Source organism: Haemaphysalis longicornis, unplaced genomic scaffold (assembly GCF_048455015.1).
Source record: "Haemaphysalis longicornis isolate Haplotype H1 unplaced genomic scaffold, Haemaphysalis longicornis Haplotype H1 scaffold_28, whole genome shotgun sequence".
Taxonomy (NCBI): domain Eukaryota; kingdom Metazoa; phylum Arthropoda; class Arachnida; order Ixodida; family Ixodidae; genus Haemaphysalis; species Haemaphysalis longicornis.
This window is the reverse complement of record NW_027526329.1, coordinates 760,203-785,018: the sequence shown is the minus strand read 5'-3', so window position 1 is coordinate 785,018 and position 24,816 is coordinate 760,203. Positions and strand designations below refer to the sequence as shown.

The following is a 24,816-nucleotide window of genomic DNA, read 5'->3' as shown; positions in this document are numbered from 1 at the left end:
CAAATAGAAACTCGAAATAATATCGACCTACCAACACAAACTATACGCCCAAGTGTGGATCATAAATGCATTAGAATAACAAAAATACTTGAGGATCGCCTTTTGCGGTTCATATGAATCTACTCCACAATAGATCATTTTATCGCACAGCTTGCACGATAGCGTCTTGTTATGTAAAATGAAACTCATTATACGTCTGTTAATAATGCAGCTAAAATGCTCCTGTTACTATGGTTTACATAATATTGCCGGTGTATTGCTGTGCTAACAAAACGATTGTTTGTTCAGGCTCACCAAAAGGGATGTGCCGCTGAATTTTGAGGATGTATTGCTGGGCTTGTAAAGTTGCACGACGGTTTCTTCGAGTATTTATATAACGAACAAGAGAAGGGCCGCCCACGACTGCTGGAGACCGGGCGAATTTATATGTTGGTCGCCTGCTAAAATCTTTTGGTTGGCTGAGGTTACAGTCATTTTCAAGACCGCTGTTGAGCTAGGAAAAAGTGCAGCTGCTTTATTTAAAAAGGCGTTTTTGGTGCTATCATGATAGCATAATGACCTAGTCATCTTTCGTGCCGGGGATATAAAAAAACTTTCAGTAAACCTTAACATTCAGAGCGTAGGTAATATATAAATATTATTATACTTCGTTCGCTCTTAACGTTGTTTAGCTTTCTGCGACAGTTTGAAGAATAAAGTGCTTTTAATGTCATCGTGTGTAATAAACTCACAAAGCACAGGAGAAAACTGGAGAGTAGCGCTTTGCATAAAAACAGCTTGGCATAATTTTTTGAAAGGTCATCATAGGAAATTGTGGCTATTCATTCAAAATGTCCGTGTAAAACCAACTCAACCGGACAGTTGGACTCAAATAATTCCTTGAATGTTGATTACACTGTAGTGTCGCATTGGTGAAAGGCCAGTGTCAGTGTTCAGCCCCAAGCAGATGCGAAGTCCTCTGCTTAACACTTAAAATAAGTACCTTACATAAAACATTTTCGGCCCTTGAAGTCTGTTTTTCGCCTTTATGATTCTAAAGGTGAGAAACCGCCTGCATATAGAAGCCGGGGTATAGCTTCATGAAGAAAAAGCCAAATCAAATTTCAATACTTCTACTTTCACAACAGTAAGTTGTTCAACATTATCCTGTACTTGTAGGACAAATACGTAGCAGCGATCCTTAGCTTTTGGAACGTATTCAGAAGATAGAGACAGATATGGTGCAATTATAAGCACTGTCTCGCCAAGACGGTGACCTCTTAAGATGCAAGGCAAATTTAAAGCTTTGCTTGCATTTTACACACTTTAGTTACAGCTGGGACGTAAGGCGAGCCGTAGTGAAATGCCAGAATATATCGCACCAACTTCAATCTTTAATGTGGGCCAAAAACTAGAGAAACGAAACGGTTCGTTCGTCGGCGCGATCAGAAGAACAGCCACCACGGCGGATATTTTCCCAAAACCTAGGGCGCCGCATCGCAACCTCGAAGCCCCTAAGCCAGCTCCGGCGGGTATATGCTTCGATGGCGCATTGCTTCAGTGCCGACAATCATATCATAATACGCAATCCACTCCGCCTCGGTTGCGGCTATGGCATCCGCAGTTTTATAGGTGTTTTGGCGGCCGTCAGATGTTGCTGCAACTGTTAATTTTCAGGAGTATCCGAACAATGGTCCTCGTGCACGAGGTGATGTGGACGTTTTTAAATCATTTAGAAATCTTGCTAGACCCATTTGAATTTAGTATCGTTGGACGATGCTCACGATAACTGCACTGCTTGAGTAGTACACATTGGCTGATGTTTCGACAGCAGGAAAGTATACTTATCATATTTTATGAAGTAAATTTAAAACAATGCTCAAACGTGGGTAAACGACAGGGGAACAGGTTCTTGTTGCACACTTGGCTATAGACATCGTCACATAGATTTCGAAGGCCTGAACAATGAGGTTAGCCCGTGGACTAATACATGTCGACAGCCAGCCTTCAACTACACTCCAAACCGCTGAAACGGAATAGCGTGTTATACTCGTGTGTTTTTATTGCGGCAGTCTCAAATTGCGGTACCAGTCCTGTGAAAAAAGAAAGATGATTACAGATAGTTTTTTGTAGCGTCAATAAACGTGACCTCAATTTAAAATTGAATAGGTAAAATTTCTGATGTACTAAAAAATAACTTAGCTCTTCTTAAAGTTGTATTAACCATTCGGCGATCTTTTAGGACGCGGGAGATGTATAATGTTACAAAATAAAGACACGACATAGGTTTCACACTTAGGGCGACCTGGCTATGTACGTGCCAACTTTATTATATAATTTTATTATTTCAACATTCTGCAACGCCCTCAGGTTATAGGAGCAGTGGTGTACATTAGATAAAATACAGTAAATATAGTCCGAGCAGCAGCCAGTTGATAAGTATTAAACATAGTAACGACGATATACCAGGGTATTCGATCAGCTCTACAAGCATTATGAAAGGAAATGATATATTCTATCGCCAAACGTAATACCTTCAATACGTATTTGTAATGAACATGTAAATACTAATACACATACGAAAAACCGCACTCGTACCAAGAAAAGCAACTAAAAATGACTTTGTGGAACTTGGTATGGTTACAACGGTTGAATGTTAGGAAAAAAATATATACGAGTCAAGAGTTCACACTTAGCCATGCAGGAAATTTCGATGCTCTATTGCTCGCGGAGAGAAACTATATTTCAGCGTGCCCGAGCGGGAATGATGAGCGCAAGCGTTAAGTTCATGATTGCTTCTTTGAGTTTGGGGTTGCCGTATCTGACATATTTAAAGACAGGCGGTATTAACCTTGAATGATGCTTTGAAATAGTTATACGATTCCTTTTGGAGACGGGCAGATAAGGTAGTATGATCTGAAGAAGACTAAAAGTAAGCGATAATAAAAGGTATTGATAAAGGTTAGTGATATTACTCTCTAGTTCACGGTAATATGCCTTTCTGCGTTTTTAAACAAGGGAATCACTTTACTCAGCGTATATAACCTAGAGAATATGCGTATTTCAAGAGATTTTTCGGATATGACGGTAAATGGGCTAGAAGTATAAACAACATAAAGGACCAAAAGCGCATGTGAAATGTTGGCAGGACCTTTGCGTTCTTTAGTGTTTAGGTTGAATATTAGGTCAGAACACCTTTTTACTGAGACCAATGTTCGGTATCGATAAGGATGAATCTTTTGAAGCCATAATGGAGATACGACTTCTTAAAATCACAAATTGTTTGTTACAGTCTAACTTTTGCTTGTTTTAACGCGACCTACAATTAAATAACAAATCACGAGCAAAATAGAAAAAAGGGGAGCAACTCATGTTCCAATTTCGCGGCGTGTGTCGCAACAAATATATGTTAGCCACCTCACTGATGAGGTTTAACCGAATATTGACCTAGTTTTGGGTTGTTACAGTACAAACTATCAACCTTTCGAATAAAAACGTTATGGCTTGTTCCACTACATATACAAGTTGTTCAGTTCCATGTCGGCGATTAACCAATATTGAGCGTTATTTTCAGTTAACCATTGCAGCCGGTAATGTTTTAAATGAAAAAAAAGTTTTTGTGAGTTTTGATGTATTAGAATATTCGTTTTTTGTTGTTGTTTCGTCGTTACTTTCTGTATCAGTACGCGGAATTGTGTTGTAAGTGACCCGGTCTGCTTTATTTCCACATACCTCTCAGGAGCCAAGCTGCCACAAGAAGAAAACGTTGCCAACGTAATACCAGTCGAGAACTGTGAAGATACAACTTCTATTTCAATTTAAGCACTAGCGTGATTCCCCAGAACGGCGTGCAGTACTCTTCAGCAACATCGACGTGCCAAGCTAGTAACGAAGCCCCAAACGTAAGTTAAAAACTTCCATAGCAGCACAAGTGCATCATAAAGTTCCTCCTCACCGAAAAGATTCCATCAGTTCCCTCGTTTTATCCAGTGAATATTCAACATTGTCATATAATCAGGCCTTACCATCTGCAAGATCTCCGTTTAGTCAACTACAGAACGACCAGTCATCTATAGCCCCGGAGTCGATTGTTGCAATATTTTAAACTATCAGCAGGAGCTTTTAAAATTGGTGCCGCTGAAGATATACCTATAACCACCTCTGCGCTGCAAGAAATATTCCTAACCAAATTCCAATCACCGAAGGTACATGACGAAGGAAGGCTTTCAGAACAAGGTATAGAGGCGACAGAAAATTTAGGTATAAATGTGCCGTGCTTAAGCGCAGTCACACCACAGCTGTCAACCTACACCTCTATCTTGGCGCTGCCAGACAAAGCAGAGACGTTTCTCGTCACACTGGGCGATGTAGAACTGAACAAGCACTGAACTGGGATTTATCCAGCTCTTCGCTGTTCCATTTTCTGATGGAGCTCACCATTAGTATTTCCCCCATCTTTTTCGCTGTGTCTTTCCGTAACGAACGCGAAAATGCACCTGGTCACTGCAAACCCACAAGGGGCAGCTTGAGCCTCCTGTAGTAGCTGCTGCTGCCACGCACGCTGGTCTTTCCGGCATCGTCCCTTCTGCACCCTTCTTTTGGGAGTGAATGAATGATTAGACGATTTAGTGTGAAACCGCACAAGGTATTTGCGCAGGCTTGACTTTGGTTGAGCGCGAAGTTGATTGTGTAATAGGTATGTCTCAATAACGAAGTTGATTGAGTAGTAGGCATGTCTCAATAGCCATATCTCAATAACCTTGAGTAATAGGCATGTCTCAATAACGAATGAAATAAGACAACACCTGAATAAATATCAGAGAAAAGCCTATTTGAAGTAACGAGGGCAAGGCAGGATGAACTGATGATCTTTAGTACTGCTCTAATGGCACGAAATGCCATGGTAGGGAAAAACGTTCCAGACCTGTACCAGTCCTCCGGCATGAACAATGTCGAAAATATGGCATCAAAGTTACGAAGAAAAAAGACTGCGCCCTCATCTTGACAACGTTAGCAGGGGTAGTCGATTGTCCTTCATTGCCTTTGGACATTGATGTGTATCGCCTCTGAACGAAAAAACACGAATTAACATTTATGCGCATTTCTGTTGTCGGAGACAAAGAACACATTCATTCGCAAAGAACGTAAGGCCCATCTCATCTGAAACCAGATGCGCTTTCCAAGTAACAATGCCTCGCTAATTTCTTTTCACTTGAGCAACAATAGGAAAGAAAAAGTTGTTCGCACGAGCTCGTTCTGTAACAAAACGCCAAACCTGCATTTTATCTGAACAGATCACTGCCAGATCAAAGTTTGGAACACTGGAGACAACAAAAAGCATCGAATTGCGCCATACAATGACGTGATAGTTTTGATGTCCTCGCGATATCTATCCCTGTCAAATCCAACCAACACTGTGTTTTTCAGCGTATCAGAGTTTCCCCGGCACCCTCTACTTTTATACACGGCGGAGTTTTTTTTCTTTTCGTTTAGTTCTGTGTCTTATATTACTGGTACGTTTTTTTTCTGTAGATTTCTTGCATGCTGATTTGTTTATTAGGTGTTTAGGTGCTCCATCTTGTTTATGGTTGTTGTCGGCCAATGGACTTTTTCTTTGTTATGCCGACGTTGCTTAAGCGTGTGTACCTTTGCGAGCTTTTCCTCAGTGTATTTTATTGGTGTATTAGGACGTACATTCGTACGCATTTTTTGATGAATTACAAATAAACAATGTTCTTTACGTTTACTTGTCCTGCTATTGTGCATGGTAAATACTTCCGTTGTATTTATTTAGTGAAGTTCCGGTTCGAGTTTTTACTTTGGCGCCATTGTGTGTAAACTGTTTTTTCCTGTGGGTTTTGTGGCTGGTAATAATATATTTGATTCGAATTTATAGAAGTTAGACGAAGAGCCAGAATGATCATGGCGTTTTCACACTTCCGGCTTGCTTTCCTTATCTGTGCACATCTTAAGCACACCCTGCGGTTTTGCACGACTACCTTGAATACGAAGACGAATTCCAGGGCTAGATATCGAAGGAGAGGACGTTTAGACTCCTTCAAAATTCCAACCACGGTATTGCACAGTTCGGGGGACGTAGTTCCTCCCCTTTTATATTCGCTCTACTAAACGCTTTCCGCTTCCCCATCTGTTTTTATAATATGGCGCCGGAGCTCTAGGGAATCTCGATAGCTGACAAATTACGAATGGGACTGCTCAGAAACTCTATCCCCAGATTTTGGCTTAGCAGGCACGAGCAATGTTGTCACGGTACGGATGTGCTTTCAACGTCATTGCTCTCTTCAATTGATTGATTATGAAGTTTATAGCGGTGACGCTAATCAGGCGATGAGGCCTGCAGAACTGGAGGGCTACGGATTATTTTAATTACCTGGGGACCTTTACGGACACCAAAATGTCAAAAACACGGGTATTTTTGTTTTTTGTTGATTCCATTAGAAAACTGGGTGCCGCGGCCGGAATTAGCACCCGGGTCATTGTGTTCAGCAGAACAAAACCTTAGCCAAGTAGTCACCGCAGCGGGTAAACAATCGCTGCCTACAAACTCATCGTTACAATTTGCTTGCCATCACACAGCAATTATATATTTATTGCACACATTCTCCGTCATTTATTTATTTTATTTATTTGCAGGGTACTGCCAGCTTCATTTAAGAAGCCCTAGGCAGGAGTGGACAAACATAATGATACAAAAACAGGGAAACAGGAGTAGTTTTAGACAACTGCGGGAAATAACGCGCATAGAACAAACAGAGGAACGCATTTGTTCGCGTGGCAAAATATAACAGCAATAAAGAACAGGGGAACTTCAAAGACGACAACTTTGTCACTCGGCATAACATCAATTCAACACGCAAATCACACAGGGAAGCAAACAAGTGAAAACACAACTGCAAATAATTTAGAAAGAACCCTGAACAAGGAAAGCATTCAATCAGGCACAGCCACTACACTACAAAGATACAGGGGGACCGTCGGACTGCGTGTGGTCGTTGATTGCGGACATAAATGATTGTACATTATCACGCTCTACAATTTCCGCAGGCAGTCTATTCCATTCGCGGATGGTACGCGGGTAGAATGAATGTTTAAAAGACTCCATTCGACAAGAGAATTCCCTAATCTTTTTGGAATGTTGCGCACGCGTGAATCGCCCAGTAACATGTTCAATATACTCGTTTGTACTTGCGTGTAGTTTGCCATGGTACAACAAATACATGTACTTATGCCGCTCACGAAATCGCCTGAGTTGAGGGCTGTCTAAGTTATCGCTTCGAAAAAGGGTACTGGGCGATATTTTCCAGCTGTAACTGTTATGAATAAATCGCGCTGCTTTACGTTGAACATTTTCAAGTTTGGTGATGTTAATTTTAGTATACGGGTCCCAAACGACAGAAGCGTACTCGAGGACTGGTCTGATGTACGTTTTGTAGGCCATCAATTTTATATCACTTGTTGATCTTCTCAATGACCGTCTTAGGTATCCTAATTTCCGCATGGCCTTCTTCTGGACGTACACGACATGCTCGTTCCAGCTCAGGTCGGAAGTAATTATGACGCCCAGGTATTTATAACTTGCAACAGATGATAGTGGAGAGCCGTTAATGGAATACAAAAAAGGCAAAGGGTGGCGCTTTCTTGTTAATGTCATCGCTACAGTTTTTTCTGCGTTAACCTTCATTTGCCAGGATTGACACCATAATTCAATTTTTGCTAATGACAAATTTAGTTTAGACTGATCATCGGTGCAAGTTATTTCCTGGTAGAGTATGCAGTCGTCTGCAAAAAGCCGAATATTTACTGGTATATCTTGGAGAATATCATTAATAAAGATTAAAAAGAGTAGTGGTCCGAGGACAGATCCTTGAGGTATGCCGGATCGAACAGTCTGGGGACGGGAGCATGCATTTTTAAAGTTGACGATCTGGCTGCGAGACGAAAGGTAGGCTTCTATCCATCCTACGACTTCGGAATTTCCGGAGATTGATCTAAGCTTGATCAGTAATTTTTGGCGGCTCACACGGTCAAAAGCCTTTTCGAAATCTAAAAAAATAACGTCAACTTGACTTTGGTTGTCTAATATTGCTGCAAGATCATGTACTGTTTCAAGTAACTGCGTTGTAGTAGACACCCCCTTTCGAAATCCGTGTTGGCGAGAATCAACAAAATCGTTTTCTTCAAGAAAATTTGTCAGATGTTTAAAGATAACATGCTCTAGGACTTTTCCGCAAGTACATAGTATAGAGATTGGCCTGTATAATGCAATATTGGACGAGTCATTGGTTTTAGGTACTGGGGTAATTTTACCGTACTTCCAATCTTCTGGAACTTTTGCTAGGCTCAAAGACTTTTGGTAAATAACGCAGAGGTATTGTGAGCGCCACTCAGCGTATCTAATTAGGAATGCGTTAGGAATGCCGTCTACACCAGGTGATTTTTTTGGAGTCTAAATTGAGAAGTAATGAAAGTATGCCCTGCTGAGATATTATAACATTATTGATAGGACTCACATTTTCAAAACGGGCGAAGTGTGGTAAGCTGCCATCTTCATCAGTGAAAACTGAACTGAAGAATTGATTAAAAGACTCGGAAATCACATACTTGTCCGTGACTATTTCGCCATCGATTAAGAAACTGGAAGGTCCACTTTTCTTTGTGGAAAAATGGCGCCAAAACTTTGATGGGGAGGACAGCATATAATTTTTCAAAGTTACACTCTGATAGTGGCCCTTCGCAGTCTTTATACTACTACTAAGTGCTAGGCGTGTGGCTGTTAGCTCTTGCATGTTATTTACTGATGGGTATTTGCGGCACTTTTTCCTTATCTTTTTAGCTTTCCGCTTCAGTCTCACTATTTCCCTTGTCATCCATGGGTTCTCGTCTCGAGATAATTTCAACCTAGTTGGTACAAAATCCCGGACACATTTCAAGACAAGGTTCTTAAAGAAACACCATAAACTGTTGACCGTGCATGGGCTAGTTTCAGAAAGATCGATAAAGCGTGAAAACGATATGTCCAATGTGTCGAGTATGCCCACGTCATCAGCACGCGAGAATACGGGAACAAAACGCTTTTCTTTCTTTTTATTTGTTGTTACGGGATTCATCGCTAACGTAAGGCAGACAATTCTGTGATCCGATATGCCATCAGTCACTTCGATTTTAGGGTCGCGTGTTAATAAACTATTTGAGAGAAGAAAAAGGTCTAAAATAGACTCGCTGTCATTCTGAGTGCGGGTTGGGTGTCTAACCAACTGGGTTAGATCGTGAAAAAGGACTATATCGACAAAAGGTTCTGCAGTAGTTGACCGAGCATCAGGGAATTCGTTGTTCCAATCGATTGACGGGAAGTTGAAATCACCACATAACATGACATTACTTTGATCTGTTTTGCAGATGCATAGAAATTCGTTAAGTTTCTCGCAAAAAGTATTGTCCGAGTTTGGTGGGCGGTAAAATCCCCCTACAATCGTACTTGAATCATCAAACTGGACTTTAATAATAACGCATTCAACCCCTGGCATGTCGGGAAGCCTTGTAACTGTGAGCGAGTCACGGTACATGATAGCAACACCCCCTCCACGACCGTCTCTATCTTTGCGGTGGGTCTTGTAACCTGGTGGCGCTATTTCATCGTCGCGAATATCGCTGTAAAGCCAAGTTTCCGTGATTATTATCAGATGGGGTGAATATGTTATGGCTATACTTTCTAGTTCTGAGGTTTTCTTTACTATACTGCGGGCATTTATGTTTAAGCAACACAATCGCTTCCCAACCGATGCCTCGGTTCAATTGTCATGACTTTGTGTGCTGCCCTGCTTACCCGCGGGGACTCGCTTATTTTGGGATTCGTCCCAGAGGTAGAGCTGGTTTCCGATCTTAAGTTTATCGTAAATCAGTTTCGGTTTATTCCCGGTGCTCCTCAGCTCTGTTGTGCTGTCCCATAGCTTTTTGCGCTTCTGCCTTGTTGCCAGGGAGTAATCTTCCGAGATAGAAACCTCGGTACCTTTTAACTTCGAGCATTTTGAAAAGACATCCATTTTTTTCGCGGTAATCGAATAATTTTACTATCACCGGTCTAGCTTTATCAGGTCTCTTGCGTCCGATTCGGTGAATTCTTTCTGCCGAGCGTACGTTCACACCTAAGACAGTATAAAACACACCTTGTACTACGGCTGCCTCTAGATCGTCATTAGTTTCATCGTCTTTTTCGTCAATCCCGTAAACAAGGATGTTGTTTCGCCTACTGCGATCTTCTAGCTCAGTGAGCTTGTTTTGTAGGATTTGTACTGTATTGTCAAGGGCTGTCACCTTCATGTCAATCTGTTTGACAGCCAGTGCCGTCTCTTCGACAGTTTTAAGTTACAATTCAATCCTGTCTAGCCTCTGCTGGATAATGGTCTGTCCCTTCAGCAGCTCCTGAAGCAGTTCTTCTGAAGTAGACGGTCCCGGGTTAGATTCTATATCACCACATAAATAAAGTAGACGCGACAGAACTTTATGGACACTCAAACAAATCGCGTGCAGCTTTCGTGGGCACGTCAGCTGAATAAAAAGTGGATTGCTTGTTTTAACAGTAGAGACATTATTACTGACCTGCATAAAGAACAACAGCGGATTTGTCATGACGCTGACGTGCGGCCAGTCGACGTGCCCACTGAAGTGGTCCGGTGGCGACAGGCTTCTTATACTTTGCTGCGGCGATGTCGTTGACGATGGTAACCCAGATGCCCAGTGCTCATCGTAGAGCGGTAGTTCTTGTGCGGAGTCTCCGTTGGTGGTGCGCGTGTGAATGACGAGAGTTGTTTCCTTTTCCGTTGTAGTGCCAGCCGTCGCCAGGTCGAGCAGAAGAAACTGCATAAAGAACAACAGCGGATTTGTCATGACGCTGACGTGCGGCCAGCCGATGTGCCCACTGAAGTGGTCCGGTGGCGACAGGCTTCTTATACTTTGCTGCGGCGATGTCGTTGACGATGGTAACCCAGATGCCCAGTGCTCATCGTAGAGCGGTAGTTCTTGTGCGCAGTCTCCGTTGGTGGTGCGCGTGTGAATGACGAGAGTTGTTTCCTTTTCCGTTGTAGTGCCAGCCGTCGCCAGGTCGAGCAGAAGAAACTGCATAAAGAACAACAGCGGATTTGTCATGACGCTGACGTGCGGCCAGCCGACGTGCCCACTCATCTTCACTCATCTTCCACCCAGTCATCTTCTACGATAGGGTAATCTGAGTGACAGAACATAGTTTTAAGTGCGAATGCACTTCTTAAGCGAGCCTGAATCGTCCGCCGCCGTCGTCCGCATAGCAACAGCTGCGGGTGCGCGCGCTCCTCGTCTTCCTCCTCGTCTTCCCTAGCAACGGGGGGAGATGGGCGCGCGCTACTCTCCTCCTCCTCTCTCCGCTCAGTGACTGCGGGTGTTGGCCGCCTCCTCTCCACTTCGGGCGGGAGAGCTCTCGCTCGCGTAGCGGGCGCTCCGCATTCCGACGCGTGAGGGCGCTCGTGTAGCCCTCGCCGTAACGGCGGGCGCTACTCTCCTCCTCCTCTCTCCGCTCAGTGACTGCGGATGTTGGGCGCCTCCTCTCCACTCCAAGATCACGATATCCACCGTAATCGCGCAATCAACAACCGTGCATTCGCACTTACACACTCTCCCCCTCGGGGAAGTGCGAGGGAATTTTTTTATCCACAGGTGAAAGAAACACGCAATGCCTAATTACAGCGAGTGTACAAGAATCTTGGAAGAACACGAACACCATCCTAATCCAGAAGAAAGCTGACATGAAGGACTTCATTTGCGTCTCCAATTTCCCGACCGGAATGATTTCGGATTATTTTCCTATTTATAGACGCTAATGCACATAGTTACGATGAATATTTTTGAAAAATAGACACCATGCATATCAAGTACGTACCAGAAAGAAAGCTTCCAAGTTTTCATCTGTCACACTTTCGACATGGCGTTTGCCTTAATACGATCTGAGAAATGAATCTTCACCAGGATTGATAACGCCCATTCTGAACCTTATCAAACCAGGGCAACACGAGAAATTGTGGTATGGGAAGCGATCATCTCACCATTGCTGTCAACCTCAATTATACGCAAAAAAATTGTATACAAACTCCCCCACAAACCAATCGGGACAGGTACGATTCCGTAATCTTCAAGACCAAATTGGAAATACGAACCACCGCCCAAAATGGAAGGTCTTCGCAACGCAGCGAAGCAATTTGAAACCATAGCTCACTTTCACGACAAAATGCTTATCCTGAACAAAGTGCACTTATTTTTTCTATTTCCTGTGTGCTTTAATTTAGCCGTATAAAAACCTTATACGGTATAAAAACCTTATTCAACCTTAACGTATCAAAGGGCTACACGTTGCCCTAAGATCTGGTATACACACAATAGGAAAGGCTTCGCCGCTTCATTCAGCGAGCTTCCTTATCGTTACCTGACGTAGTGAATAACAAGTCATTGTTCGCCTATTAAAGAGCCATACCCTTCGAAGAGTAATTAGTTAACTTTAATTACCGTCTCAAGAAATAGCCAAAATTTCGAAGCAGCCTTTCATCTCACATCTACGCCCCAGTTCAATCCTGTTACGCACATATGCTCTATATCCAACTTGGTTGGACATATATTCACCATTCACGTCATATATTCCTACAGATGCTGTGGGTATCAAAGGTGTCTCCGTGTGAATGTTCAATGTAAGAGATTGTGACCCCAAAATAGCAACGAGCGGCCTCTCTAATAGCGAGCACACTTCATCTTCCGGAACAATACCTCTTTCTAGCTTTCTAGCTCCGTTACTAATCGGCTGAAAAGTGTGTTTGCGCACCGTCAACACAACCCATGGTTACGCATGCCATTAGCCTAAAAAACGACTCACAAGCAAGCTCACTCGCTGAGCACCGGCTTTTGCAGAAAGTACCTGCATCGCGAATCATGCACGTCCCTAGATACGCGGCCATAGGGTGGTCACGAGAAAGCGGCATAGCCTACGCAGCCTCTGCAAATGCAACAGCTCGGAGCGCCTTTAGTAGCCAATGAAACGCCACAACCCTTCACTCCTACAGAGTGTTTTCCCTGTTTTTCTTTGAGTCTCCTGTTTGTGTTAAAACACACTCGATTTGTGTTTTAAGCGCTGGTGTAAAGGCACTGAAGATTAAAGTTTTTTATTCGCGGTGGCGGTTTCCGTCCTTTAGGGACTAATCTCGAGGACGCCACTTGAGGAACTTATTTCAATGCTTCCAATCGTTCTTAACAGGCAATATTGCTCTAGTTAGCGACACAGTCAGCTTCGTAGTTGTGTCACAATATTTATCACTAAAGTTCCGGTTTATTGAAGAACTGCAAGCGTGCAGAATATTTGGGTTTGTTTGAGGATTTTGCTAGATTCTGATTTTCTAAGAAGCAAAGAGAATAAGGCACAAAAAAATCATAGGAACAGTGGGGTTGTAAAGGATATCTGGGCCATTATTTACGCACAAAGGTGCTCGAAAGATTGTACATAATGAATGAACACGGATGAGCATACAGGATACAAGCAGTACTTTTTTTACCTTATTTTCATCGCTTTGCGGGAGCTACATACCTTTTGTTTAAAATATTGCATCGGATGTTTTTGTATGCTTGACTACTCTATCAATATGGGCATGTATTCAATAAAATCATACAGTATATCTCCAGAAAAATAATTTTCTTTTCCAATTCACCGTACCTATTAAATATAGGGTTTCTGATCATGCTTTATGTGCCATCCTTCTGCAGGTGACTTTTCATTGTAGCTTTCTCAGCAAAACATAGGCCTTTTTGGATTTCCCTTTGCCATGCTGGTAACATTATATGCCATAAAGAAATGAAATGGAGTATAAATACGGCTACTTTTCGCTTAAGCGTGGGTAAAACATTTCATGCGTTTTGAAAACGCGCGGCTCGCAAAATAGGGCCCCACTGATTGAATTGAATTCAAGCGAGGTTTGTTGGTTCCACATAAAACTTCAGTATACACTGAAGGCACTTTTTTTAACCTTAGCTTAGCCGTCGTGTATAGAAAATCATGACAAGAACTGCATGCTGTGAAACTGCATGTGCGGCAACACCTGATTCTATATATGGTTTAGCCATTTTTCGGCGGAAATCAGGCAGAATTTTCTGCAAACAAATCAGCGGCTTCACTTTGGCAAATTGTTCAACCTGAACTCATCACATCTCATATATAACTTAAATTTATAACGCGTAATTTCTTTTTGCTTTTTTTGGTAGCAGTCTTCTTATCTGTAAGCTGGAAGGTGCAATATAATGCGCATTATCTGCAGAAATCGAGTGGAAAGCATAGTAAAAAGGTCACCTTCAATAACCTCAACGACAATACCTGCAGATTTCCAAAGCCCTCAATATAAATGAGAACAAGCGTTATTAAAAAGATATCAATCCTAATAACATGCGTTTAAGTGCCTCATGAGTTAACGACAGCAGGGCAGCTCAATGATGGTGGAGACGTAATACTGTGTGAGGCAACACATTCTATTTCCCACGCTGCTCCCATTCCTATATCATGTTCCTTCCCGCCACATCTCAATTATGTATAAAAATAATGTTAATGCAGCCTGCACAAACAAGAAGTATTCGCTGCTTAAGCACTCAGAAGTAGCCGTACAATTAAAAGCGTCTATAGCCAAGAGTGTTCCAAAATATATGGTGGCATTTGAAGCACTGTATGAATGTCTTTTGCAGGCAAAACTATATCAGAGATAGGATTTAGCGGTGATTTTAGGAGCTATCGACGAGGTGGTACGCAAATATATAAAAGTCGCTTTGCTGCAACTCTGAAAGAAAGCAGCAGGAAAAGAAAACAAGGCTGTCGAAGTTACCGTTACAAGGTGAACGAAAACCAGCATACACCTAATCATATTGATGTCGAACGCAATAGGCTCTCTTACACTCCCAAATATAGTTGAAGAGCTTTTTTGGACACTAAATCACTGAGTTCCGTGGGTCAAGAGGGAAGTTTATGCATAAAAAAACAAGCGTGCCATGAAAATCAAGGTCTAAATGAACAACGGTAGGGGACTTCGATATGAAGGCCACGTTGTACCTCTTACCTTCCTAGCATCGGGGGCACCAGCAGTGCTTGACATAGAATTTGTTCTCTAACATGACGCATCACGTCAGGAAAACAACTGACCGCTTAATCTGTTGCGAAAACCCTTACTCCAAATGGTGCGCTTCAAATTGTGGCGTGTTACCAGTATTTCAATATTTCTGACGAGCGGATATATATCCTTTTATTGGCCAACAACAACTACCGCCCTGATCCGGTGGTAACGACTTTCCGTCATTTCCAGGGTTAGGGGCACCCATTAAGACCACGAAAGGACAGCAGGAAAACCGCGCGACGGATGCTGGTCGACAAAAAACACCAAAGAAGGGCAACACCACATAGACAGCAATGGGCAACACACCAGGGCACGTACCCCTAAATATGACATCAAAGTAGTTGAAAAACAACCACTTTAGGTCGAAATCCCGTTTACACGCTTCTGTTATGGCGACCTGCATGACGGCACAATATTTGACTGGCAGTTTTTCAGTATACTAGAATTGCTATCAATCTATACGACGGTTGCTCCACTTTGCGAGTAGCGTCGAGGACGACCGCTGTGAGCTGGTGTACTTTTAGTAGTGCACCTTCCTTTCCAAAACTGGTGGCCACATGCGTTTCCGGCGGCTGGGAAAACTGCGCCGGACCGGCACCGCTCAGAAAACATTTTTCAGGCAACAATAAACCAGCCTGGTGCCGAAACCTGCCTGTTGTACAGGTGTTAGCAACCTGCCTATTGACCGACGCATAGAACAAGGCGAATGCCCAAGGTGTCGCCGAAGTGACAAAAATAACGCGCGCTTCTCCATTGACACGGTACATGGAAACTCACGTACTAGGCAAGAGAAAGCCAAAAATATGAATCGTTGGGCATGAGCATTTGTTGTGAACTCTGGCTCCGGTTTGTTTTGGCACTCTGCACTTGTAATGATGTCCCCCGACAGTTCTCAACTTTCGGACCTCATTTGTTTGTGTACTGGCTCATGTTTTTCCAAAGTCGAACAAACTTTAACCTGAACTTAAACTTCAACTTGTACTCATGCCTTAGATCTCTGTGCTAAGATGCACTCGCAAAGCCCTTTAAGGGATTACGCCCGGTATGGCAACTTTCAGTATCGGCGTTATCTTTGAGAAACAGAGGCCTACTAAGGCATACTTTGACAAAGAACCAAATTTTAATCTGTATAGAAAGCATGTGTAGCTTTGTCACTCGCGATGAAATAAAGAAAAGGAAATTGGCGACATCATCATCGGGCACTTTGAGTAGCTACGGCTAAATAAACCCTGTGAAAATATTGCGCAACATTGGGTGAGCTCGTTTGGCCTGCTTTAAAACGTAGTAGTGCAAAAACGTCTCTTTTACTTTTTTTATCTTCTCCTTCTTCCTCAGGAAAATTCCTGTGCTCGCACATCCGCTTAGTTATGTTTATGCGGTTGCGGTTTATGTAAAATAATAATTAAAGGCTCAATGGTTGTGCCAGTACGTAAATCACCAATTGCTTTATCTAGACGATAGGCATGATTATTTGGAATCACCAGAGAAAATTTGATCTCTAAAGGAGCAAGAGTTGAGGTATGATATGCTTGCACACGCTTTGGTAAGCTTCAAAATGATAGGGCAGCAAGTATGACCGCCAGTGATGAAGGACAGTTTTGTTCGAAACTATTAGGCAAGACTAGATAGATTGCTTTCTTTGTAATATTGTAACGCTTCACATGCTTGGACGTGCATATGACGGATGGACAATCCTAGGGCTATAAAGCGGCGTTGGGCTTTTGGAGCTCCACTTGTTCCTGGGAAGCTTCTCCGTCCTCTCCTGGAAATCAACCCCTTTTACCATAACAGTCTTGGTGGTGGTGCGGGGTATTCCCAGTGGACAGCGGCTTCACTGGATCTTCGTCGAAGCAATCGCGTGGCTCGCCTCTCGTCCGTGAAGCCATAACCCACCCCCCCCCCCCCCCCGCGCCTCAAGGCAAGTCTTCGGCCATACCGCCTAGCTGCTGGCAGCAGCAACATGAACCGCGGAAGTTTGAAGGGAAAGCGGGTGAAGATAGCGATGAATGGCTCACCCATCTAGAACGAATGAGCACGTACAACAATAGGGATGCGGCAGTGAAACTTGCAAACTGCTTATTTTGTTTGGTGAAGACTGCTTTGGTGTGGTTTGACCAACCTGAAGCGAAGTTTATGAAGTGGAATCGGATAGTAGAGTTTATGAAGGAAAGCTCCGGGGACGCTCTAGCCACAAAGACGCCGGCGGAGCAAACTCTACTGCAGCGAGGTCTAGTCCAAGGGGAAACCTGCGACACCTGCATTTAAGTAATTCTGAAGGTGTGTAGAGCGGTGAACACCGAAATGCCTGAAATTGACAAGGTGGATCATCTACTGAAGGAAATCACAGAACATGCCTACACATTCCTCATTAGCAAGGAGCATTTGGACACCGTGTCGGGTGTAATTTGGCTTAGCCGCACGTTCGAAGCTCTAAAAACGCCGTCTAACTCGAACGTTTGGCCGCTTATCGAACGTATCGCAAGGGTTGACAGCAGGACTACCGCGGATCTGGCGGCTCCCATACAGCAAATAGTGCGGCCACATGAAGACGTGACACACAAGTGCCACGTCCTTGTGTTTACGATGAATGCATGCGTTTGTCCATCCACGCTGCAAGCAGATTCCCACCGATCCCCGGGAAATCCTAACGGTCCTCATAACAGGGACGAAGGTTATTGGCGGCCAGGCGGCTTTCCTGATACCGACTGTTACGATCCGAATCTACAAATGCATCACCTAAAGGTAGGAAACTAAAAGGTTGGTCAGCGTGCCTACCATCCAGATTTGCCGAATGTGTCTTTTGAACGGTCAGATACGAGGAGTTTGACGCCTGTTTGCTACCGACGGGGCTTGGCGGGGCACATCCAGCAATTCTGCTGTCATCGACGCCAGCCGCCAACCTACTCAGCCGCGAACACGTATCTTCAGCGCACGTCCTTCAGGCTGGACTCATCTTGGTCTCCGGGAGTACTTCCGACCCCCTACGGAGAATGTGCGCAGCGAAGTTGTTATCCTTCATCGGATCTCTGCCTGATACCACCCAAAATGCGCGAGAGGCGCTAGCCATAGACCCACAGCCACCCGATATCACCACCCCCGGTAAACGAACCGCTGCGACGGATAGGGGTGAGGCAGCTGGGCAGTCTGTAATCGATAAACATGTGCCTGTGTCTATGGGTAAACAAAAGGGTCAAGATTTTGCCAATGGTGTTTCAACAATGGCTTTAGGGGACACGGGGGCAACCGTTTCTGTAATGCGTTATAAGCTCAAGGAAAGACTTGGTCGTAAACTACCACTGGGATCGGGCTCTTCCATTCCGGGGAGTCGGTGGCAAATGGCTCGGTCCTATGGGTGTTGGCAGTGTGAACGTCTTTGTGGCTGGGAAAACGTTTACAGTGGAACTCGAGGTGTTTTTAAAGTTCTGCACACGACGTCATTCTCGGGATGGACTTTTTACGGGATTGGGGTGCAACCGCTCACTGTGGCGCCGGTGAACTGTCAGTGAGCTGTCTTCTCTTGCTCTCTTCTCTTTCTCTCGCTTAACCAAGATTCTCCAGCTCAGAAAATTCTGACTGTTTGTGATGACGTGGTTCTGCCAGCACACACAGCATCGCCCGTCACGATGACCGCTGTTGGCGTCCCTACAGCTCTATGGCTTTTGTGGAGCCACTCGTCGGGAACTGTGCGAAGAAAAATCTATGCGAAGAACAAAATAGACTTGGTACTTGCAAATAACGACCACATTTTTTTTCCTGGGCATATTGCCGCTGATATCAGTGACCACCTCCCTGGTTTTGTGTTACTTGAAAAGCATGTACCTAAAACCACAGTTAGCAACTGGCGGCAGCCGATAACTCGGGCATCACTTCATCTTTTCAAAAGCCGTGTTGCACTCGGGCATCACTTGATATTTTCAAAAGCCGTGTTGCGCTTGTAAGCTGGGAACCTGTTTATAATGAAACGTCAGTTGCAAGGGCTTATGCGGAATTCCTCCAGCGTTTCCTTCCAATATATAGCGAATGCTTCCCTACTTTAAATATTCGCTCCTGCAAGAAAGGATGGAAGCCATGGATGACACGCCGCCTTGTCCGACTTATCAAAAGGAAGAACAAGCTCTACGTAGCATTTATTAAAAATAAAAACCTTGACATACTTAAGAGCTTTAAATCTTTACGCAATAGCGTAAACAGAGAGATAAAGTTAGCTAAGGCAGGATATTACAATTATCTTTTTTCTGAGAACTTTGACCACTGTCCAAAAAATAAATAGCGAATACTTAATCAACTCTTGAATAGGAGTACCCAAGGTCATGTAAAAATTTATTAATAGATGGTAAAGAGATCGCCGATTCAAGTTTAGCTACAAAATTTAACCATTTTTTTCCGATGTAGGCCATGGAGAAAGTAACCCACGTTTTGTTCACTACCTTGGAGACAGGTCACCTGAGTCAGTGTTTGTTGAGCCAACAGACATAGCAGAATTTTTTCTACCATAAAAACACTGAGGGACTCACGCAGCTTAGATTGTAACAACATTCAAACCGGGCCATTAAAATTTGTACTTGAAATAATAGCACCGTGTCTCACACACATATACAATACCTCGTTATCGACAGGGAAATCCCCATCTGATATGCGACTCGCAAAAGTAGCCGCTATTTTTAAAAAAGGTGACAGAAATATTTGAGATAATTATCATCCGATTTCCGTACTCCGGTTCTTTTCAAAGGGGCTTGAAAAAAGTATCCATCGGCGTATTCATAAATTCTTGCTACAAAACTCCGTTACAACAAGTAGTCAGTACGGCTTTACTCTTAACAGATCGAATGAACATGCCTTACTTGCTCCAAAAGAATACACACTGGAAAACTTTCAAGAACAGCGCTTTGTACTCGGTGTATTTGTTGGCTTCAGTAAGGCATTTGATTACATTACCATAATATACTTCTTTCTAAATTGGAACACTATGGCGTACGGGGTCATGCCTCAAAACTTATTGTCCTATTTGGCATCCCGACACCAATATATGTAGAAATTAACCAATGACTCTAAGATACCATAAAAATTTCAAACGTGGTACCCTAGGGAAGCATGTTGGGTCTGCTTCTTTTCAATGTTTACCTAAATGATATCATTAACGTAAGTAAGAAGGCTAAATATATCATATATGCCGATGACAGCAGTATTTTTCTCTCTTCTCCTGACGTATACCAATTGGCTAGGGCTGTAAACCTGGTCCTAACATCCTTAACGCAATAGGCATCCAGTAATTTGTTGAGAATAAGCAAACTGAAGACAAAAGCTGTGATCTTTCATGCAAAAGGAAAGCAAGTAATAACCCACCAGCCCTTTACCTAGGTGACACCCTTATTGAATAAGTAGAAAAGTTCTGCTCTCTCGGAGTCCTGTTCACACTCACTTTGTCGTGGGACGACCATGTAACCCAGACATGTGCGAAGCTTTCTAGGGTAACTGGCATCACATTCCGGAACAAAGACCTACTGCCTGTGCAAACAAAACTTCTGTTGTATTATTCATTTTTCTACTCCAGTCTTAATTACTGTTTTCTGGTGTGGGGCAGCACTACATTGTCAAATACATTAAAACTACAAACCTTGCAAAAGCGCATGCTCCGCACAATTTGCAACGCACCATACGACGTCCCAACCCGGCCAATTTATCTAAAATATAATATTGTACCTGTTCACCGGTTTCTAGATTACAGGTTCGCATGTTTCTGTAAAAGAGCTACGCAAAGAAATTATAATTTTTTTTCCAGCCTTGTTGCACTCCAGCCATATGACACACCTTATGCCACAAGAAATCCTCACACTTTCGTGGTGCCCCGATGCAGAACGAATTGTGGGTTGTATATGCTAAGATAAGTTTTGCCTAAATTTCTGAACATTGGGTTTCGTCATGATTTGCCCAATATGTCTTTTTCTATGCTCCGTAGTCATTTCATTCGTGATTTTTGATGCTTTGTTACAACCCTCAAAATATGTGCCTATTTTATATGCGTGTATCTTTTTCTATTGATTATGCGAAATATTTTTTGTTAATGTACCCAAGTTGGGTTGTTAATTGTGACCACTTCCGAAAAAAACGGGTGGCGAGGCCTGTCAAGCGGTGGCTTAACATTCCTTTTTTCTCGCTGCCCCAGTTTTTCCGACTTGTTTCTGTTTGTGGAAAAGCTGAAATGAAGTTTCAAAGTTTCTAATTTTGTTTCCTCGGTGTCTTATTCACTTCAAAAATATTGACAGCTCATTGTGGCCGTTGAACTGCTCCGCTCATGGCGTAGTTCTTCCTAGAGGCATGAAACTTGCCCGTTTTGACGCCCACGCGAGCGTGTCTGTCACGGTGTTGTGTGAAAGAGAACCTCAGGTTGCTACTAGCTGCACGTGTGATTCTACATTTCTGGGCGTGATTGACAAATCACTCTCCTCAGCTGAGCGTGCTACGCTGGTGACCATTCTATCCCGACATGCGTCTTTATTTGACTTCGAACACATGCCGGCAAAATCCAAATTCCATCTTCACGTGCGCGTCACACAATTGAAACTGGTTCAGCACGTCCCATTCGACAAAAGCCGTATATAGTCGCCCAATATGAACGTAAGGTTATCGCGGATCACGTCAAAGAAATATTGCAAAAGGCTGTTTTACAAGAGTCAACTAGTGCATGGGCTGCACCGGTCATTCTTGTCAAGAAAAAAGACGGTACATGGCGATTTTGCGTAAGCTATCAGCACCTCAATTCCATTTCGAGGAAAGACGTATACCCGTTTCCTGTTATAGATGCCGTAATGGCTGTCTGCACCCAGTGTCCTACTTCTCGTCCGTGACCAACGGTCCAGGTATTGGCAAGTCCCGATGGAACTGGCAAACAAGAAAAAACGGCTTTCGTCACCCCTGGCGGTCTTTTTGAATTTAACGTAATGTCGTTTGGATTATGCAATGCCCCGGCAACCTCCTAGGGTTCATGGGCACAATTGTGCGTGGTTTGAAGTGGATATTTGATTCTGTTACCTTGAGGATGTAGTAATTGTGGGACAAACGTTCGATGAGCACAACTGCCACGTGGATAGCGTCCTGAACTGCCTACAGAGTGCTGGCCTCGTGGGGAATTCAAATAAGGACCGCTCTGACGAGCGTCAAGCACTGCTTCTTGCCCACATGATTGACAAGGATGGCGTCCGACCTGAATCTCGGCAGATCGAAACTGTCGGCAACTTCAAACAACCACGATCAGTGCGAGAGCTCCGCAGCTTCGTGGGGTTGTGCTCATACTCTCCTCGGTTTGTTCCTCTGTTCGCGGACTTAGCGTCACCATTTATGCACCTTTGCACGACAACGTCCAATTCCATTGGACACCAGCACGTGAGGCGTCGTTTTCTGAGCCCACCTTTCTTCGACATCAGAAGCTATTGTGCGTTACTTCGGCCCTCTGAGATACACGTTGACGTGAGTGTAATCGTGGTTGGAGTGATGCTTGTTGAAAGGCTTAATCCAGTTGAGTATATTGTCGCTTATGCTAGCCGATGCCTGAGCAAAGCCGGGCGAAATTATGCTATAACAGAGCAAGAGGGCTTGGCAGTAATTTTTTCGGTCAAGAAGTTTCGCTCATACATATACGGAAGCCCATTTACTGTGGTCACTGACCACCACGCTTTGTGTTCGCGCACTGGGCTCCACCATCCAGTTGGTCATGTATCCCGCTGGGCCTTGTGTCTAAGAGCATGACTTCGGTGTGCGCTACAAGAGTGGCCGCCACCACGCGGACGCCGACTGCTTTTCTCCGCTCCCTGCCCCTGAACCCAAAGCAGACGCTGACAACAAGGGTGATTGCCTGGTAGTGGTTAGCTCAACGTGTCCTCGTTCTGAAACTTCCTGCGTGGAGCAACAAAATGACTCCAGCCTACGACCGCTGTTAGCAGCGGCTCCTGATTCAAACTCGTCCCGCCGCTTCGTTATGCGGGACCAGCTGCTTTGGAAGACAAACAACCTGCCGTTGGGAGCCGGTTTTCTACTTGTTGGGCCAACACACTTGCGTTCGGAAGTTCTGCGCACAATGCACGGTGATGTACTACCGGTCATTGGGGAAGTGCCCTACCCATGTTCCATCCGGATTCTTCACACGGTTAACTCCTAAGTTCACCGTCTGAACAAGTAGGCAGCGACCTTGTAGGTCCGTTTCCGCGCTCTTCCACTGGTAATCAATGGGTTACCGTTTGCGTCGACCATCTTTCGCGATACGCTGAAACCGAGGCTGTACCGACCGCCACCGCTGCTCAAGTGGCCCTAAATATGCTGCACTTTCTTATTCTTCGACACGGCGCTCCACGGGTGCTAATCTGTGACCGCGGTAGCAGACGTCATTGAACAACTTCTCCGTCTTATACTTTCCGTTTCCGTCACTCAACACCTTACCATCCTCAGACGAAAGGCTTCACCGAACGCCCTAACAGAGCTCCAACTAGTATGTTCGCTTTGTACGTCGATTCTGGCCACAAGAATTGGGACTAGCTGTTGCCTTTTATCACGTACGCATACAACACGTCGACCCATGAACTCACAGTCTATAGCCCGTTCTGGTTGCTCTACGCTCGTATTCTTTGTAATACTCTCGACTCTATCTTGCCGTTTTCGCTGCATTGCGAGCCCTCAGTTGTGAAGACGCTGTTTCATGCCGAAGAAGCTTGCCACACTGCACGACTCTGAACTGTGACGTCGCTGACGCGTTCAAAGCAGCGCTACGACAGTCGGCACCAATGCGTCTCTTGTGCAAATGTGACTTGGTATTACGACGGACACCTCTACGAAAGCGCGGCCTTTGCACTAAGTTTCTGTCGCGCTGCACACGCCCATCCGTTATCGTTGATCGCTTAAGCGACACCACCTACATTCTGTAACGGCTGACTACGACTGCACTTTGAGCAACAAAACGCAACTGGCTCACATCGCCGGCTTAAAGCCTTTCGTTCCAGGCTGTGAACAGTGACTCCCCCTCCGGGCTTCGTCTGTGAAGTGGAATTGCAACGCTTCCCATGCTTCGGCATCCACATGACGGATGGGCGATCGCTGGCCCAGACGAAGAAGAGGAACGGTCCTCAGCGGTGTGGTGTTGGAGCTCCGTCTGTTCCTGTGAAGCTTATCCGTCCTGTCCAGGAAATAAACTGCCTTTTACCGTAACAATATTAAATAAAATGGACAATTCCAGTGAGTTTATATACCATAAATTAGCGACAAGTACAAGCATTGATTGAATTGGGAGAGGCCCTGCGCTTTTTCTGGCCGGCAGGAAAATACTGCGTCCTTGTCGGGTGGCTGTTGTCGGAAATGCAGACTACGCGTTAGGAGTGGGAAGCAGTACGGGAGCAGCCAGCTAGGTGTTTCAAACGGCGGGGCGCAATCATTAAGACGGCAAAGTTAGGCATACAACATTTTGAAAAATAAAACTTATTACAATGTAGAAAACGTACTAAAAAAATTCTGTTTTTTCACAGTAAATTGTGAGGTGCCCCAGAAATATTTTATTTTTTTTACTCCTTGACTTCTACACCTAAACCGCTTGACGCCATTTCGTTTATTGTTTGATTCTGCTTAAAATGTCTCGGAATTTCTTGGACCATGCCGGTGTTTGCTGGCATCCCAAAAT

The 24,816-nt window shown here is 44.1% G+C and overlaps 1 pseudogene; it reads left to right on the top strand.

Moving 5' to 3' along the window:
- The first annotated feature begins 11,889 nt into the window (after nt 1–11,889).
- On the top strand, nt 11,890–21,136 carry LOC144172959 (uncharacterized; annotated as a pseudogene).
- Nucleotides 21,137–24,816: the final 3,680 nt, after the last annotated feature.